Source organism: Ranitomeya imitator, chromosome 1 (genome assembly GCF_032444005.1).
Source record: "Ranitomeya imitator isolate aRanImi1 chromosome 1, aRanImi1.pri, whole genome shotgun sequence".
Taxonomy (NCBI): Eukaryota; Metazoa; Chordata; class Amphibia; order Anura; family Dendrobatidae; genus Ranitomeya; species Ranitomeya imitator.
In genome coordinates, this window is record NC_091282.1 from 430,721,548 (window position 1) to 430,737,613 (window position 16,066).

A 16,066-nucleotide genomic window follows, 5' to 3' on the forward strand; every position below is an offset into this window, starting at 1 on the left:
AGGTAGATCTTCTTTAGATAGAAATAGGAACAAATATCGCCAAAATATCGCAAATGATGGTATTAATGCTGATAAAAATATATGAAAAAAGAAGAAAATTAAAAGCACACACAAAAACACACATTCTTAAAAAACAGGGATTACAAGAATGGTACGAAACTAATTTTTTCGTTTAACCCGTCTGGAGACATGGTCCCTAGTTCAACAATCCACTTGGATTCCATTTGGGCTAAGATTTGTTTGGTGTTACCTCCCCTAATGCCACAGTGGAGCCTATCAATACCAATGACTTTGAAACCTCTTGGATCAGAGTTATGAAAAACTCTAAAGTGTTTCGGTATAGTTTTCAAAAATGAAAGGTCATCCACCTCTCCTGCCGCGACAATATCTCTCACATGCTCTCTGGTCCTGACACGTAGTTCTCTGGATGTTAGTCCGATGTAGACCTTACCACAAGGGCAAACTGCATGATATATGACGTAGGTCGTGCTGCATGATATATAGCTGGTGACCGCAAAGGACCGAGTCCCATCAACCGAAGAGAAGGAATTTCCTCTCACTATGTTGCCCCTGTTGCATGCAAGACAACCACCACATGGAAAACATCCCCACCTTTGTTTGTCAGTCCCAAATGGGTTTTTATGCTTTGCCGTATAATGGCTCCTAACTAGATGATCTTTTAAGTTTTTGCTACGTCTAGCTGTCATTAAAGGAGCTGGTGAAATTTCTTTTTGTAGCACTGGATCGGTCATTAATACTGGTCAATGCTTGGTAAGGATTTGTCGGATGGAATGCCAACGGTAGTTGAAGGTTGAGATGAATCTGGTCTTAAAGTCCTCCTCTTTCACCTTCCTTGTTGTAACGAGGAGTTTCTCCCTAGATGTATTTTTGGCTCTATGGTATCCATGCTTAATCATCCTGTGACTATACCCTCTATCTAGGAATCTCTCCTTTAGGTCAAGAGCCTGTGCTTCAAATTTACTTTCAGTAGAGCCCGTACATTTTGCCCTTAGGTACTAGCCAATAGGGATTGCTTTTTTGGTGGCATGTGTATGGGAAGATGATGCATGTAACGCCGAATTTACCGATGTCTTTTTGTGAAAAATATCCGTTTGGATGGTCCCATCTTGGTCTACTGATATTAAGATGTCAAGAAAGTCTATACCGCTTTTTTCAATTTTATGTGTTAACTTGATGTTATATGGATTTAGATTTCATTCTACAAAGAACCTTTCTAGTTCCATTTTAGACCCATTCCAAAAAATCAAAAGATCATCGATATAACGGAGCCAGCACTGCACATGGTCGGCGGCACACGCTGGCTCCATTATATCGATGATCTTTTGACCAAGATGGGACCATCCAAACGGATATTTTTCGCAAAAAGACATCGGTAAATTCGGTGTTACATGCATCATCTTCCCATACACATGCCACTAAAAAAGCAATCCCTATTGGCCAGTACCTAAGGGCAAAACGTACGTGCTCTACTGTAAGTAAATTTGAAGCACAGGCTATTGACCTAAAGGAGAGATTCCTAGATAGAGGGTATAGTCACAGGATGATTAAGCATGGATACCATAGAGCCAAAAATACATCTAGGGAGAAACTTCTCGTTACAACAAGGAAGGTGAAAGAGGAGGACTTTAAGACCAGATTCATCTCAACCTTCAACTGCCGTTGGCATTCCATCCGACAAATCCTTACCAAGCATTGGCCAGTATTAATGACCGATCCAGTGCTATAAAAAGAAATTTCACCAGCTCCTTTAATGACAGCTAGACGTAGCAAAAACTTAAAAGATCATCTAGTTAGGAGCCATTATACGGCAAAACATAAAAACCCATTTGGGACTGGCAAACAAAGGTGGGGATGTTTTCCATGTGGTGGTTGCCTTGCATGCAACAGGGGCAACATAGTGAGTTTCCTCTCTTCGGTTGATGTGACTCGGTCCTTTGCGGTCACCAGCTATATATCATGCAGCACGACCTACGTCATATATCATGCAGTTTGCCCTTGTGGTAAGGTCTACATCGGACTAACATCCAGAGAACTACGTGTCAGGACCAGAGAGCATGTGAGAGATATTGTCGCGGCAGGAGAGGTGGATGACCTTTCATTTTTGAAAGCTATACCGAAACACTTTAGAGTTTTTCATAACTCTGATCCAAGAGGTTTCAAAGTCATTGGTATTGATAGGCTCCACTGTGGCATTAGGGGAGGTAACACCAAACAAATCTTAGCCCAAATGGAATCCAAGTGGATTGTTGAACTAGGGACCATGTCTCCAGACGGGTTAAACAAAAAAATTAATTTCGTACCATTCTTGTAATCCCTGTTTTTTAAGAATTGTGTTTTTGTGTGTGTTTTTAATTCTCTTCTTTTTTCATATATTTTTATCAGCATTAATACCATCATTTGCGATATTTTGGCGATATTTGGTACTATCTCTATCTAAAGAAGATCTACCTCCAACCTCTTTACCTCCTGACGTTTCGGAATAAGTCTTACGATAATCATCATGTATGAGAAGCATTACGGATATTTTGAAAGACTCTATATGTTAATATGAACATCTTAAGGATTCATTGATGATCTGAATGGAGGATCTGGATGTCCTGTTGTCAAGGATAATTTCCTTTGTTTAATTATTATTATTTTTTTATGTCTATTTTTATATGTAATCTTTTTACCATCACTTCATCGACCGCGCCTATATGTGCTCCCGGGGGGGACGTTTATGCTTGATATCGTGACGTCCCCACACGGTGGTTGGTGTAGAGGTGCTGATGCACAAAATTAATATTTAACAATTTAAGTGCAAATTTGGAGCATGATCTTCTTAATATTTTTTATGAATATTATTTTTTATTTTTCACTTATTCATCATTTCAGTACAATATTTTTGTTCACACCTATATCATATAGTGCATAATGCACTTGTTTGTGCTCTTTACATGATAATTTCATACTATATTTCACGATATCACATTATGCACATTGCACTTTTTTGTATCACCTTGATAATGGGATACTTATGTATTAGGGAATAAGCCAGTTTTCTCTTTCCCACATCTTTTTTTGGATGACTCTATGAAATAATGTATTGTTTTTGACATGTATTTTTTATTTAATAGCTTGACACATGTCTAGGTATTTATTTATATTAATTAATTCTCCTACCCTTTAGATTAGGTAATATTATCTTCTAAGATTACATATGGCATGTTTTGGTGAACTCTATATATAATGGCACTGATATATGCACGCGCATTTATTTTCATGTAGTACTGCATGTAGTCTGGTCGCACAGGTGTAGCTCATCGTTTTGGGGCGAAGTGATGATGGTAGCTCTCTATGGGCTTCTTTAAAATGGCGCCGCTGTGCGCATGCGTGTTTGCACACCTCGTCCCCTGTAGCAATGTACCGCATTTGGAATGAATTTTCATTCCATACTTTGAGACACGTCTAGTTATTCATTTATGTGAACTGAATCTTCCTTCCCCTTAGATTAGGGAACACTATCCCCCATGATCATATATATTTATGCACACTTCTATTAAATTAATATAATGACCTTGGGAAAGATGGGTTGTGAGGATGGAGTTCATACAGATGGCGCCGGTGTGCGCACGCGCATTCTCTTATCTTCATGCAGTGCTGCATGTAAGATGGCGCTCGGGTACGCAAGCGCAGTTCACTGGTGCGGAACAAGAGATGATGGTAGATCCCTGTAGGCTTCTCGAAAATGGCGCCGATGTGCGCATGCGCATTCGCGCACCTCGTCCTGTGCATGAATGAAGGTTTCCTGCAATTTCCGGCGCGTGTTTAATGACGTCTGAGAGGCATTTCCTCTAACACGCGCTGGATTGGAATACCGAATCTGATGCACCTGGTGACCTGGTGGAGTGTTTGCACATGCGATACAGGATTGGCAGACCGGAACATGAGGGGGGATTTAATGAGGTAAGGTGGGGGCAGAGTATACACTCCCCTTAAGAAAGCACGTGATTGGCGAAACGCGCGTTGGGGCACTCCTGCAGCGATATTCAACATGGGTAAGCAATAACTTTATCTACTATATTTCCATGGGTATCTAAGTGAGATTAGGCTGGTAGTATCCGGGTTTATTTACATAATATTAGGACCTTAAAGGATTTGTATGTGAGCCTTTTTTACTAGATCAAGGTTACAATTTTCTATGATACTAGTACGCTTCCCAGGAGATATATAAGTACATTCCTGCTGCTTAAATATGGAATTTTGTCAGAGTCTTTTTGATATCCTCATATCGTATTTTTGTACTGTTTTAAAATTGTTTTTCAATAAACTTTATTGATTTTATCATGCTTTTGTGTGCTATAGTGGTCTGTGAGTGCTTCTATGCACTCATATTTTGGTGATATTGCTTATTTGTCCACTATTCTTGAAATTAGTGTATAATACTGGAGAAGCAAGTATAGCAATGCTTCTGGCTGAGATTGGTTGCTTATGGTTTTTGTATCTATATTTTGATGGAGGGTGAGAATAGCAGGTTTTTTGCTTTTTTATTATTTTTAACATTACATTTTTTTTACTATTGATGCCGCATAGGCAAAAATTGGGGACACACAGGGTTAATAGCAGCGGTTACGGAGTGCGTTACCTGTTATGACCTAGTGGTCAGGACAATAATGGACCTGGTGGTTAAGAGCACACGGAATGACCTGATAGTTTCTGATAATAAAGGACGAGCTCTGGGACGTGGGAACTCTGCTGACCGCAATCCCTAATCCTATCAAACACACTAGAAATAGCCGTGGATTGCGCCTAACGCTCCCTATGCAACTCGGCACAGCCTAAGGAACTAGCTAGCCCTGAAGATAGAAAAATAAAGCCTACCTTGCCTCAGAGAAATTCCCCAAAGGAAAAGGCAGCCCCCCACATATAATGACTGTGAGTAAAGATGAAAATACAAACACAGAGATGAAATAGATTTAGCAAAGTGAGGCCCGACTTACTGAACAGACCAAGGATAGGAAAGGTTACTTTGCGGTCAGCACAAAAACCTACAAAAAGACCACGCAGAGGGCGCAAAAAAGACCCTCCGCACCGACTCATGGTGCGGAGGCGCTCCCTCTGCGTCCCAGAGCTTCCAGCAAGCAAGACAACAATAAAAATAGCGAGCTGGACGGAAAAATAGCAAACCAAAGAAATACAAGCTGGAACTTAGCTTCTGCCGGGAAGACAGGTCACAAGAACGATCCAGGAGTGAACTAGACCAATACTGGAACATTGACAGGTGGCATGGAGCAAAGATCTAAGTGGAGTTAAATAGAGCAGCCAGCTAACGAATTAACCTCGTCACCTGAGGAAGGAAACTCAGAAACACCCACCAGAGGAAGTCCATGGACAGAACCAGCCGAAGTACCATTCATGACCACAGGAGGGAGCCCGACAACAGAATTCACAACAGTTACCCACGGCATAACGCGGTCCGTTACATTAACCCTGTGTGAGCGGTGACTGGAGGGGAGTATGCGGGCATCGGGCACTGACTGCGGGGAGTAAGGAGTGGCCATTTTCTTCTGGACTGTGCCCGTCACTGATTGGTCGTGGCTGTTTTGCCGCCACCAATCAGCAACTTGGATTTCCATGACCGACAGAGGCCGTGACCAATGAATATCCGTGACAGACAGACAGAAGGACAGACAGAAAGATGGAAGTGACCCTTAGACAATTATAATATATATATATATATATATATATATATATATATATATATATTTGTGTTTTGAAGACTATTTCCTTTGAAAATTATGTGTAAATGATATAGAGAACTGCTGTATGTAAAAGCTAATGTTAAAATCACATTGCAATCGGATGTAAATAGGATGCTAGGTGTGAAAATCACATTGTACTCACATGACACTTGCATGGCACTAGTCCGTTTTTTCGTTTCAAATATCGGAATGTTTTTTTCTCGTATATGGGTACGTACCCTTAAAATGAAAATTACTAATGGTTCTTGTGTCTCTGACCCTTTTCTGTTACATAATTTGTTTGTTTGCCTATCTATCTATAGATCTATCTATCCCATATCTATCTATCTACAGTATCTATCTATCTATCTATCTATCTGTCTGTCTATCCCATATCTATCTCATATACACCGCTCAAAAAAATAAAGGGAACACTAACATACCACATCCTAGATATCTCTAAATGAAATGTTCCAGTTGTAAATTTTTATTCATTGCAGAGTGGAATGTGTGCAGAACAATAAAACGCATAACAATTATCAATGTAAATCAAAATGAATATCCCATGGAGGTCTGGATTTGGAATGACACTCAAAATCAAAGTGGAAAATCAAATTACAGGCTGATCCAACGTCCGTGGAAATGCCTCATGACAAGGAAAAGAGGCTCAGCATTGTGTATGACCTCCCTACTGTACAACACCTGGGCATGCTCCTGATGAGGTGGATGATCCTGAGGGATCTCCTCCCAGACCGGGACTAAAGCATCCGCCAACTCCTGGACAGTCTGTGGTGCATCGCGACGTTGGTGGATGGAGCGAGACATGAAGTCCCAGATGTGCTCAATTGGATTCAGGTCTGAGGAACGGGCGTGCCAGTCCATAGCTTCAATGGCTTCATCTTGCAGGAACTGCTGACACACTCCAGCCACATGAGGTCTGGCATTGTCCTGCATTAGAAGGAACCCAGGGCCAACCCCACCAGCATATGGTCTCACAAGAGGTCTGAGGATCTCATCTTGGTACCTAATGGCAGTCGAGCTTCCTCTGGCGAGCACATGGAGGGCTGTGCGGCCCTCCAAAGAAATGCCACCCCACACCATTACTGACCCACTGCCAAACCGGTCATGCTGAAGGATGTTGCAGGCAGCAGATCGCTCTCCACGGTGTCTCCAGACTCTGTCACGTCTGTCACATGTGCTCAGTGTGAACCTGCTTTCATCTGTGAAGAGCACAGGGCGCCAGTGGCGAATTTGCCAATCCTGGTGTTCTGTGGCAAATGCCAAGCGTCCTGTACGGTGTTGGGCTGTGAGCACAACCCCTATCTGTGGACGTCGGGTACTCAGACCATCCTCATGGAGTCGGTTTCTAACCGTTTGTGCAGACACATGCACATTTGTGGCCTGCTGGAGGTCATTTTGCAGGGCTCTGGCAGTGCTCCTCCTGTTTCTCCTTGCACAAAGGCTGAGGTAGTGGTCTTCTGCTGGGTTGTTTCCCTCATACGGCCCCCTCCACGTCTCCTGGTAGCGCCTCCAGCCTCTGGACACTACGCTGACAGAAAGATCAAACTTTCTTGCCACAGCTCGCATTTATGTGCCATCCTGGATGAGCTGCACCACTTGAGCCACTTATGTGGGTTGTAGAGTCCATGTCATGCTACCAGAAGTGTGAAATCACAACCAACAATCAAAAGTGACCAAAACATTAGCCAGAAAGCATTGGTACTGAGATGTGGTCTGTGGTCCCCACCTGCAGAACCAATCCTTTATTGAGTGTGTCTTGATAATTGCCAATAATTTCCATCTGTTGTCTATTCTATTTGCACAACAGCATGTGAAACTGATTGTCAAAAATGTGTTGCTTTCTAAGTGGACAGTTTGATTTCACAGAAGTTTGATTTACTTGGAGTTATATTCTGTTTAAATGTTCCCTTTATTTTTTGGGGCAGTGTATATCTATCTCATATCTATCTATCTATCTATCTATCTATCTCTCTGTCTTGTATCTATCTATCCCATATCTATCTATCAATCTATCTATCCCATATCTATCTATAGCTCTATCTATTCCATATCTATCTCATATTAGCTGTCTATCTATCTATCTATCTATCTACCTATCTATTCATCTATCTATCTAATATCTATCTATCTAATATCTATTTATCTATCTAATATCTATCTATATATCCCATATCTATCTATCTATCTATCTGTCTGTCTGTCTATCTATCTATCTATCTCATATCTGTCTATAGATCTATCTATTCCATATCTATCAATCTCATATCTGTGTATAGATCTATCTAATACCTATTATATATCCCATATCTATCTATCTATCTATCTATCTATCTATCTATCTATCTATCTATCTATCTATCTATCTATCACTTATCTATCTCATATCTATCTATTTATCTATCTATCTATCTAGGAATCCAAAAAACAGGAACAGCACACTGTTATTTGTGAAAAAGAGCTATTTTATTTAGCCCATGATGGCAACGTTTCGGTCCGAAGAAGTGAACCTTTTTCAAGCTTAGTCACTTCCTTGGATAGATTTGTCGCCATCATGGGCTAAATAAAATAGCTCTTTTTCACAAATAACAGTGTGCTGTTCCTGTTTTTTGGATTCCTACATTTGAGGTTTGCCTGTGGGAGCTTTTGCACCCGGACTCTCTATTTGCTTTTTGTGCTGCTCTTATCTACCTTTTTGTATCTATCTATCTATCTATCTATCTATCTATCTATCTATCTATCTATCTATCTATCTATCTATCTATCTATCTATCTATCTATCTATCAGTCCAAAAATCAGAGGCAGCACACCATTCTGGATAAGGTTATGAAGGTATTCAAATTTAATAGCCCATAATGGCAACGTTTCAGCCCATGGAGAGCCTTTCTCAAGCCAGGCTCTTGAGAAAAGCTCTCCACGGGTCGAAACGTTGCCATTATGGGCTATTAAATTTGAATACCTTCATAACCTTATCCAGAATGGTGTGCTGCCTCTGATTTTTGGACTTCTATGACAAGGTTTGCTACATGCCTGAGGGGCCCTGCACCCTGATTTTTGTTTTTCTTTTCTGTGCTGCTCTCACTTTTTTGCAATTATCTATCTATCTATCTATCTATCTATCTATCTATCCCATATCTATCTCATATCTATATATCCCATAGCTGTCTATCTAAAGATCTATCTATCTATCCCATATCTATCTATCCATCCCCTATCTATATCATATCTATCTTTCTATCTATAGATCTATCGTCTATCCTATAGCTATCCATCCCCTATCTATATCATATCTATCTTTCTATCTATAGATCTATCGTCTGTCTGTCTATCTATCTATCTATCTATCTATCTATCTATCTATCTATCCGGTCCCCATGTTCTCTCTCCACACCATTTTAGGCACCATTTCCCACCTCACGTTACCCAGTAGAAAGCTCAGGATTGATTTCGCACAGTTCCAGCACCTGAGAAGTAACATCCCCCCGTGACTGTTCTGTGGGGGGCAGCACCGTGCTTCTCTTCAGTGTCTGCTCTGCCTCCCTCGCTCTTTTTTCCTTACTGCCGGTGGTCTTCTCTGGTTCCCTTCCCAGCCCTGTGTTGTGGGGGGCACATGCTTTCTCTCTCGTGCATGCCTCTCATGTAGCTGCCATTCCTCGGTGCCCAGCTGGTGCAGTGTCAGTGTGCACCGTGCTCTGCCCTGGGTGTGATACCTGCCTAGGTAACACAAGGCGACACCCCTTAGCTGCCAGATCCCCGGAGAGTGTCTGCACCATGGGAGGAGTGTAGTGCAGCAAGTTTGTAGCGATCAGCAGGTACTGTGCAGCTGAGCCCACTGCTGAGGAAACTCTCTTCACCCTGTGCAGACAATGGTGAACAGGTGGAGGAAGCCTGGTGACTTGGAGAAAGGCTGCTCTATAGAAGGGGCAGACGCAGGGAGGAAGAGGAGTGCCAGCCGTGCCAGCCGAGGAAGGTTTAGTGAGTCCTGGAAGAGAATAAGTTCAAGGCAAGGATCGACCAGGCGATCTGGACTGTTGTCGCTGCAGCCCCTGGTAAGACAAGCATCCCCCTCATTGTCTATGCATGATCGCCCTGGGCGCTGGCCCCCTCCCTGCATGGCACAGGCTGCCTGCTGTGGTGGGCATGGGGGCTTTACATTCCAGTTCTCTCCTTAGAAGACACTTTCCAGAGACAAATATCTTAGTATTAAAACACAAAGAGTTAAAAGACAAAAACAATTCAGCAGATATGGGGTTAACAAAGTGAGCTAGAATGGGCTTAATAGGCACTGTAAATAGTTAATGTCCCGAATATTCAGTGAGGATCGTCAGTTCTCCGGCGTAAAATATGAAAATTGTCATCTGTGCAACATGTGTTTAGTGCTATCTGCATAAGGTGGTGGCTGCGAGGCGTTACGCTGGCGATATCACCCTGTGACACTAATATGTGTTATATCACGCCGTAATATACCGGGAGTATCGGGCGTACATGTGCCGTTACATTATTGCCTTGCTTTTCTATTTGAAAGAGTTCACATGGGAATGTCAATTAGGAAGACTGTCGTTAGTAGTAGCAGTCCAATTAGCACCGCTGCCTCGCCGGCTATGGACATAGCAAATACGGCGAGTATCGGAGACACGCAGTCTGCGCCCCAAAGACTAACTCCGTCTTTCAATTCTTAGTTCAGAAATCAATAGTACACATGAAAATAGGAAACTTTGTATCATATGGGAAAAATCCCTTGTTTTCTCCTCTTGGATCGATCGTTCTCTGCTAATTAATAGGTAAATCAGTAATATCTGTATTCAGTGAAGCCTGATTTTCCCATTGCTGAGATAGGAGACGGCACTTGGTGCTTTTAAAATTCTATGGCGGGTCGAGAGGGGATGAGGAAGAGGAAAGGGCTTGAAGCAGACTTAGCTACATTCCCACGATCAGTGTTGAGTTTTTCACCCTGCAGAATTTCTGCATTTTAGTTTGTGTTTTTTCATTGCATTTTTTAGTGTGTTTTTTTTTACTATGCGTTTTTATCGTGTTTTTGAAGCTGTTTTTTGTCTTTTTGGTGCGTCATGCTTTAATTGAAACTGCTTAAGTTTTTGATACTTCTTGTTTTTTTTTCCTTGACAGCAAGGTATTGCTATACTTAGGTGCAGATCACGTGCATTTTTTTATGTGTTTCCATCACAAACACATGAACTAATGTAAGTCTATGGGGAGAATCCACACAGAAAATTCATTGAATGAGCAAGATAAATTGACATAATTAAATTGGAAAAACGCACCGTAGGTCAGTTTACGCAGCGTTAAAAAAAAAACAGCAGTGGGCGTAAAACACTGCATTTCTGCCACCGTCGAAAACGCAGTCACAACTCATTGTGTGAACGCAGCCTTAGATTCTGCTGCCGGGTCTCCTGAAACTACAGTTCCAGTTCACCATAGAGCTTTAGGTCTGTGTTCACTGAAGACAGATGTCACCTGTGAATTGAGAATTTTGAGACTGAATCATCTGTTCAGGAGGAGAAAGAAGCGCATTTTTGGCAGATATATTAGAAAGCTGCTTATTTTCACACGTACTGCTGAGTTATGGAAAAGACAATGAAAACAATGGCTTTCTTTTTAAGCATGTACGTGTTCATTATAGTTTCCTCCATTTGCTGAAAAAAGTTGCATATGATTTAATAATTTTATGCTTGTTGTAAGCTGACTTTATTAGACAGCACCATGTCCAGTACACTTTATGAATGTTATGCTAAATGATTTAGGTACAAGAAAGGCTTTTCATAGCATGCATAGATTTGACTTAAACGACTGGGACTAAAGGTACCGTCCCATTAAGCGATGCTGCAGCGATATAGACAATGATGCCGATCGCTGTTTAGGTCGTTGTGTGGTCGCTGGAGAGCTCTCCAGCGACCAATGATGCCGAAGTCCCCTGGTAACCAGGGTAAACATCGGGTTACTAAGCGCAGGGCCGCTCTTAGTAACCCAATGTTTACCCTGCTTACAGGGTATGTAAACCCGATGTTTACCCTGCGTAAAAGTAAAAAAAACAAACACTACATACTTACTTACATTCCGGTGTCTGTCACGTCCCCCGGCGTCAGCTTCCCTGCACTGTGTCAGCATCGGCCGGCCGTAAAGCAGAGCACAGCGGTGACCCGATATTTACCCTGGTTACCAGTGAACACATCGCTGGATGTGACGCCGATCCGGCGATGACAGCGGGTGATCAGCGACCAAAAAAAAGGTCCTGATCATTTCCAGCGACCAACGATCTCCCAGCAGGGGCCTGATCGTTGGTCGCTGTCACGCATAACGATTTCGTTAACGATATCGTTGCTGTATCACAAAAAGCAACAATATCGTTAATGAAATCGTTATGCGTGAAGGTACCTTAAAATTCAGCCCTGGCATTTGAAGTCACACAGGCCCACTTGTCACATGGTGACTGTATAATATCTTTGTACACTTGTAGACAGGGCCGGTTTTAGGCAAAGTGGGGCCCTAGGCAAAGTTTATAATAGGGCCCCAAATGCTAACATATTGCACATCACACAAAAGCATTTCGGTTGTTTTTACATGCGCTGAGTTCAGGCCGCTAAATGAGTTTGATCAACAATACTGAAGTTGTTCATCACTTGTTTCCCGGCCTCCTTCCACCAACTGAGGAATAATGATGGGACAGAACGATCACTAACAGATCACTAAAGGTACCTTCACACTGAGCGACGCTGCAGCGATACCGACAACGATGTCGATCGCTGCAGCGTCGCTGTTTGGTCGCTGGAGAGCTGTCACACAGACAGCTCTCCAGCGACCAACGATGCCGGTAACCAGGGTAAACATCGGGTTACTAAGCGCAGGGCCGCGCTTAGTAACCCGATGTTTACCCTGGTTACCATCGTAAAAGTAAAAAAAACAAACACTACATAGTGACCTTCCGCTGTCTGTCCCCCGGCCTTCTGCTTCCTGCACTGACTGTGAGCACAGCGGCCGGAAAGCAGAGCGGTGACGTCACCGCTCTGCTTTCCGGCTGACCGGCGCTCACAGCCAGTGCAGGAAGCAAAGCGCCGGGGACAGACACCGGAATGTAAGTATGTAGTGTTTGGTTTTTTTACTTTTACGATGGTAACCAGGGTAAACATCGGGTTACTAAGCGTGGCCCTGCGCTTAGTAACCCGATGTTTACCCTGGTTACCAGTGAAGACATCGCTGAATCGGCGTCACACACGCCGATTCAGCGATGTCTGCAGGGAGTCCAGCGACGAAATAAAGTCCTGGACTTTCCCCAGCGACCAACGATCTCCCAGCAGGGGCCTGATCGTTGGTTGCTGTCACACTGAACGATATCGCTAGCCAGGACGCTGCAACGTCACGGATCGCTAGCGATATCGTTCAGTGTGAAGGTACCTTAACAGATCACCATACAGTATCATGTTATCAGCAGCACATCTACAGTTTACACCGGCGATGTGCTGCTGAGAACAATGATTTTTGTTCCAGCAAAAACAGCATTTAAATATGTAGCACTTTTCTTGTTTCGTAAAATACACTCCATAGTCCTCCATATATTATAATGTGCACCACAGTCCTCCATATAGTATAATACACTCCCTATAGTCCTCCATATATTAAAATACACTGCTCAGTCCTCCATATAGACACAAATCTCAAGACAAGGTATACATAAAGAATGAATCAATCAAAGAAGTATATCACAAAAAGCAAAATTTCACAGTCATGCCTACTAGGTATACCAATATGGACATAATAGCGGACAACTCGGTAATATATAAGCAAAAAGGAAGAACAAAAAAGACCGAACCCATGCCTAAATAGTCATATTAAATAATATTATTTATTGAGAATAAGATACACCATCTGGTGAGGGGGGAGGAAAACCAAAAAAGAAGGGCACTACACCAGGAGACGGAGACGTATTGTTTACAAAATATTGAGGTTACTACATGAAAATGGAAAGATCACAGATATAAATAAATAAATAAATAAGTACATACATGGCACCAAGGAAAAAATTAATAATAAATAAGAAATTAAGGATAAATATCTACAAGAATAATGTGAGAAAGGTGTGTATAAAGATATACCTTAAAAGTAAGGTGCCAGTGCAAAAACACTATAGGTTAGAATAGCGCAGGCTAGAAAATGCTCTGAGAATAAAGTGCATACAGTGATTGCTGTTAATAAATCATACAGCAGGCATGTATATAAAGGTACATCATAGTAATAGGATGCAAGTGCAGAGTCACTGTGGGCCAAGATGGCAAAGACCAGTGAATGCTGAGAGAATAAAGTGCGTACAATAATTGCTGCTAATGATAAATTATAAAATGATGATGGCCACAAACACTGTTACCTATGTGTATAGAGGTACAATATAGTAATAAGATGCAAGGGCAGAGCCACTGTGAACCAAGATGGCAAAGACCAGTGAATACTAGAAAATACAGTGCGTACAAAAAATTGCTGCAGATAATAAGTAATAAGATGATGATGACCACAAACACTGTTACCTGTGGGTAATGTAGAGACCGTCTCCTGGATGCGCCCGACCCCAACACGCGTTTCAGTGTCAGCCTTTGTCAGGGCCCACAGAGCCCACACAGTAGTATACAGCACAGCCCACACAGTAGTATACAGCACAGCCCACATAGTAGTATATAGCACTGTCCACATAGTAGTATATAGCACAGCCCACATAGTAGTATATAGCATTGCCCACATAGTAGTATACAGCACAGCCCACATAGTAGTATACAGCAGAGCCCACACAGTAGTATATAGCACAGCCCACATAATAGTATACAGCAGAGCCCACACAGTAGTATATAGCACAGCCCACATAGTAGTATACAGCAGAGCCCACATCTCTCCTCCCCCCCTAGAATGGCCCCACAGTCCAGTAAAAAAAAAAACTCACAAGCTCCTCACCCTTCCTGCCTGCTCCCTGCTCCTGTCTCGGCGGCTACCGCTACACTGCCTGGGGCACAGTGAGTGCTCGCGCACCCGCAGTGTCAGAGGCAGAGCGGGGAATGATGGGAGAGGGAGCGTCAGCAGATGCTCTCTCCTCCATCATTGCATTCAACTGTACCGGCGTAGACGCCGGTATAGTTAAATGCGGCGGCGGCGACACTGGGGCAGGGGGAAGGGTGTCAGCGTGCAGCGGCCTACTACTGGCACCGGCCCTTCTGGCAATGCCCTCTATATATCTTTCTTCCTTTGTAGTTTGCTTTATTATATAATTCCCAACCATTCTCCATATACAGCTAATCTGGCATTTCTTTACTTTCTGTAAAGTTTTGTTTGAGGGGAGTTGTAAGTGGGACATCACAAGAGGATGACCCTAAAGTCACTTCTTCCTTCTATCACTCCCCCTGAAACAGGACGTCATCATGGGGTGGCACTGTAGTCACTTACCACTTTTTCTGTCACCTCCCTTCCCTAATGATGTTTCGTTTTTGGGGGAGGTGGGGGATGCTAGAGAAGTGATTGCTGCTTCAGTAGCCACCACCTCAATTTATGTATGCCTGCTGCTGCCCTCACCTCCAATGGCCGCCACAGTCCCTGATTTTGACACCGCCATCTCATTCCCTGAAGTGATGATGAGAATCCAAATTCAATTTGCCCTCAAACTGATTTGCTCACATTTACTGGCTAAATTAGCCATCTGTTTACTGCAATAGTAGTCCTTTCTGTGTCTGTGCACTCAGTTATACATTGTGACGTAGCGATCACTAAGCGGGTTGGGGTACACTGACTTGGCAGCGATAAAACATACAGCAACAGCGTCTTCCTTTTAACAAGTCCATTCCTGGATTATTATATAAGCATAAACCACGATAAGCCATGCGAATATCACAGAACCGACATATATAGTCCATTTCAGATGCGGTTATCTTCGCAGAGTCCAATACATGACGCCTGTCAGTTCACAATCCCCCAGGCTCTGGGTTACCTGCTTAACAGATTCTCAGGTTTCCCAGCCTGCCCTTATATAGGTCCTGTCAGTAGTCCAGACCCTCAATGCTTCCTGGACTTCCGGGAGCTCCAGCCAGCTCCAGTCTCACACATGGCCATCTCCCCCCCCCTCATGTGGGGCAACCAGGAAACATATATGACCTTTCTGACATCACAGGAACACACCCCTGGGAGGTATGTGGTTAACCAGTCCAGCTCATCACTTTTTGGTTAACCCTTATATCTAGCCCTTTACTAATATACAGGTTTGCGGGTCAACAAGACCAGCAACCTGTCCTGGATTCAGATCGCAGCAGACCTCTGTTTGTGC